The sequence below is a fragment of the Centroberyx affinis genome, unplaced genomic scaffold (genome assembly GCF_046629955.1).
Source record: "Centroberyx affinis isolate AG114_WGS23_722 - 3 ecotype Tasmania unplaced genomic scaffold, CSIRO-AGI_Caff_v1 ptg001557l_1, whole genome shotgun sequence".
Classification (NCBI taxonomy): Eukaryota; Metazoa; Chordata; class Actinopteri; order Beryciformes; family Berycidae; genus Centroberyx; species Centroberyx affinis.
Window position 1 is genome coordinate 57,152 of NW_027280009.1, and position 5,349 is coordinate 62,500.

The following is a 5,349-nucleotide window of genomic DNA, read 5'->3' on the forward strand; positions in this document are numbered from 1 at the left end:
ACATAGGATACATACTTTTGAAAAATGTGTGAACAAATTTGAAAGAAAAGGCACTGAGATTGTGAGATTGGACACAAACATAATCATGTAACATGATAATTACACTATTTAAAGTACAGTCCATAAATTGGAATAAATAAAAAATCTTAGATTAATTGCATTTCTACAGATTTTGGAAGTGAAATACTACAAAAACAACTGTTACTGAGATTGCATTATCAATGCATTACTATGCATTACTAATTGTAATTTTAAGTAGGGTTCGACAATGTGGGTTTTTGAATACAGATACCAATATTTTTGGATTGATGCTGCTGATATTTTATGCCAATATTCAATATCTTTAAATACTTTCATTTTCATTCAAAAAAAAGTCTTCAGTTTTCCTCCAGGATGTTATTCCCGTCCGGGTGGAAAATCCTCTGAAACAGCTTTCAGACCATCATGTGACACTAAAACTCTCCAGTGAAACCCAGACTAATGAAATTTCATTAGAGTTGGCAGATACATTAGGCCTTTTAAAGGAAGAATTAATTTACAATCAACATTACTGAAAAATTAAACAAATGAATACGTTGTGCTAATAAAATACAGTTTCACTGCAGGTTTTATGGACTGTTTTTATGTAGCTGTGATCAGGGAGGAACCTCCATCTTATCAGCAGGGGAACACACTGACTGGCTAATATCTGGTATTTAATAAAAAGCCAATATCGACAAACCAATACATCTATATCCACATCTAACCCTAACTTTGAGCAGTTCCTCAGTATTCTGTAATGGCTTACATTTTGAAAGCTGCCTTCCCAATTCTGGTACAATTTTCCATTAATATTAAACTCAAGTAATCTGTTTTTGAAATGGTGCCTGTAAACAAAACTACTTTAGAGCTTCAGTATTATTCAAAATATTCTGTTTATTTTCATGTATTGGTATATTTGTGATTGGTTTATTCGAAATAAGGCCTAGATATGGGGTATTATGTGAAACACATGACATTCATTGATAATACAGAGTTAGTTGGTCTTTTATAATATTATAGCCTAATAATAATATTATAGACTAATATTGTTTCTCATCTCTCACAATCTAAGGATTAATTCATCATTCTCTTGTTTAATCTAAATACATGAAAATAAAACATGGATTCAGTGGTTGGTTGGCTTGTTTACTGACTGACTGATTGATTGATTGATTCATTGATTCATTCATTCATTCATTTGTTTTCGTAGTAAAAGTATCTCATGCATAAATGCTATGAATGAATGGAATTTTATTTTTGTGTCATGCCAAATTAATGGCCCATCCCACATGAAATTACATGACAAGCAAAAAGTCGCCCCTCCCCCCCAGCACAAACCCCATGACTACACAGGTTACAACTTCCATAATACTGTTTTATGTGGATAACGCATAATTATTACACACAGAAGAAGGCAATACAAAATAAATTACTAATTTCCGCATTTCCCATGCCTTCTCTAAATAATAAGCAAATAAAAATGTTTCATTTTCAAAAAGCCAACTACAGTTTTCAGGATCTTCCATAGCCAAAAAAATCAATGTCCCCTTTTATGTTACTGAATAGAGCCTTTCTCTGTGTATAATACTGTAAAAAGAACAATACAACATAAAATGGATTTCATCCTCAGTAACATTTAAATCACACATATGCTTTATTTGATGTTTTGTCAGTGACTAGATAGAATAGAACAGAATAGAATAGAATAGAATAGAATAGAATAGAATAGAATAGAATAGAATAGAATAGAATAGAATAGTATAGAATAGAATAGATTATATTATATTAGAATAGAATAGAATTGAATAGAATGGAACTATTCAGCCCCAGATTGTGTATAGTATGGGTTTTTCTGTTTTGTCAGTGACCAGATAGAATAGAATAGAATAGAATAGAATAGAATAGAACTATTCAGCCCAGGATTGTGTATAGTATGGTTCAACTGTATTCATTTTTTAATGTATCGGTTTTATCACTGAATATGTCCTCCGGTGACTCAGCATATTCATCCACAAAATCTGCTGTTCCCTTTATCCGGCTACAAGACCCAGACTACAGAGAGAATATTACTGAATGTGAGAATTTATTCATGTTAATCCCATTCATATATGTTATTCCTATTATTCCTATTCGAGAATATGAATATGAATGAATATTTTTAATTCTCTGGCAGGGTTATCGGTTGTCTGAACCAGGCGATGTTGCCAGAAAATCCCCCTAAGTGCCTGAGTCACTTTTGCTGTAGTCATCTTTCCAAATTCATTCTCCACAGAGCAGCTTCAGATTGAACAATTTGATGACATCTTAATACTTCAGATTCAAGATTTAGCTCTCCGGTTTCTGGGTTTGGAGTGAATTGTTCATGCTCCCAAATACTGAATGTCTTATACCAAAAAGAATATGAATTCTTAAACTGAGTGGCATTCCCTATAGTTATCCTACCAAGTACACTGTTTGAGTGTGTTGGCACAGAGCACAAAAATCACTTATTTGCATTGTGTGCCATGCTACAGATCATTCAAATGAAGACAGAGGGGGAGAAACAAAGTGGAATTACTGTCCTGAACAAGTTATCCTTTCTTCACTTTTCTTTCTTTCTCTCCTTTTCTTTTCATCCACCAAAGCTTGTCGTATTTTCACATTTCACAGAGATTAAAGAGAATGTCTAACTTTTCAAAAGAGGCCTTTGAAGTCAGAGTGGTATTTGCAGGGAGGTGTTTCTGTGTGTGTGTGTGTGTGTGAGTGTGAGTGCGTGTAGCATCTTGAGAGCTTGACTTAGTGGTGCTTCGTCTCACGGTCAAAGAGCAAAACACAGCAAGTGGAGGAGAAGATTAGCTGCAGCATTATCAACTGTGTACCAGACAAGCCGGTGCACTCTGATCTCTCTCTCACTCTGACTGATTTCACTCCTAATTAAACTTCACAGGGAAGGTGGGAAGCTGGAGGGATGCAGGGAGGGTGCTGGGGGAGTGGGGGTGAACTGTGAAAGAGTGACGAAGCGAAAAAAAAAAAAAAAAAAGGTGTGAAAGATTGAGAGAAGGAGAGAGGAAAAATAGACTGAGACAGAAGTATAAGATAAAAGATTAGGATAGGCAGAGGGAACAAGAGATGGATAGACAGAGAGCGAACGCATTCTGTAAGATTTACAGAGAGGGAGTTGACGAGTGTGTGTGTGTGTGTGTGTGTGTGTATGTGTGTGTGTGTGAGAGAGAGAGCGAGAGAGACAGGGCAGGATGAGAGATGCAGCTCGGTGTGGGGGAGGGTGCTGCAGCAGCAGCAGCAGCCTTGCTGTGACTCAGCACTAAAATCTGCCCCTCTCTCTCTCTCTCTCTCTCTCTCTCTCTCTCTCCCTCTCTCTCTGTCTTCGCTCTGCCTAATATCAGCCCTTAGTCATCCTACCAAACACACTATTAGACCGTTTCTCATCACTGGGAAAGCTTGTCACGACACGGCGTCCTGTGTGATTAGGCTGTCGTGTTGAAAAGGTCTTCTTAAGATCAACATTCAGTCTGGTTAAGCTCCCACGTATTTTTGATGTACACAAAATAGCAGTGAGTGTGTTTAAATGTTGGCTTTTTCCTGCATAAAGGTGGAAGGTCTCATTCAGAAAAAGCTGTGTTTATCTTTCTTTTCCTACTCACTAATATCACAGCATACATGACTACCGTAAATACACTATTCCAGATAACCCTGTGGATACTGTGGTTAGGGTCTGGTCTGTTCTGTTCTGATGTGTTCTGTTCTGATGTGTTCTGATGTGGTCTGATGTGTTCTGTTCTGTTCTGATGTGTTCTGATGTGTTCTATTGTGTTCTATTGTGTTCTGTTCTGTTCTACTCTTTTCTGTTGTTCTGTTGTTCTGTTGTGTTCTGTTGTGTTCTGTTCTGTACTGTTCTGTTCTGTTCTGATGTGTTCTGATGTGTTCTATTGTGTTCTATTGTGTTCTGTTCTGTTCTGCTCTACTTTGTTCTGTTCTGTTGTGTTCTGTTCTGTTCTACTCTGTTCTGTTGTTCTGTTGTGTTCTGGTCTGTTCTGTTCTGATGTGTTCTATTGTGTTCTATTGTGTTCTGTTCTGTTGTGTGACGTTGTCTTGCATGCATTGAGTTGCGCTACGTTGCGTTGCGTTGAGTTGCGATAGTCTTTTCTATTTAGATCTGTTCTGTTCTCTTCTGTTCTGTTCTGTTCTTTTCTGTTCTGTTCTGTTCCTTTTCCTTCTCTTATGCTCTGTTATGTTATGTTCCATTCTTTTTAACTCTATTTATGAATGTTACATTACATTGCGTTACATTACTTTACATTTAGATTGCATTGCGTTGCAGTGTTGTCTGTTCACGTTTCCCGTTCTGTTCTGTTTGTTTATTTGATGCTGCATTGCATTTTGTGGCATATTATGTTATGTTAGGTTTTGTGCTACTTTATGTTATGTTGCATTGTCTTGCCTTGCGTTACATTATATTACCTTAGGGTACATTACATTACACACACACACACACACACACACACTCGTCAACTCCCTCTCTGTAAATCTTACAGAATGCGTTCGCTCTCTGTCTATCCATCTCTTGTTCCCTCTGCCTATCCTAATCTTTTATGTGGAAACTGAGCTTTCCCATACTGCAAAACCAACAGTAAAGCCTATATGCCTTAGTATCCCAACTAACAGTGCTATTGTATATCCTGAATGTCTTGTTTGGGTTTCTTAGAACTAGAATAAGACTTTTGTAATAGGTGGTTTTCATGCACCACCTTCAAAAATGTAATACTTGAGTATCCTGAATAACAGCAGTTTATTGGTGTGCCTGTAAATACTTGCAGCGTCTATTTTTGTAAACACAAATCCACGGTCAAACAAGGTGACTCACAACAATTCCCTGCATTCCCTCCTTTTTAGCATTCTGTGTTTCATTCGTTCTGGTTGCTTTTACCTACAGGGCCGCTGTGTTGTTTTGTCTTTTCAGAGGCACTGAGCTGTGAGCGAATGTGCATCAACAAAGCCGTGCAAGAAGAATAGCTTTCGGTCTCATCCAGCCCACTGGGGAGAGTGATATTCAATCTGATAATTGAGGTATTGATAGATCGGCAGTGAGTGGCGACGTTGATAAGTGTGGGACTGAAGGTCTTGTATCCGATGGTGGGGATGGTTGTCAGAGGGAGAATCGATCCGCATCGATCTGTGACTCTACACCTCACTGGACTCCTTTTTTTCTTTTCTTCTTTTCTCTTTTCTTTTCTTTTCTCTTCCTTTGCTTTTCTTTAATTTTCTTTCTTGTCTTCTTCTTGTCTTCTTCTCTTCTCTTCTCTTCTCTTCTCTTCTCTTCTCTTCTCTTCT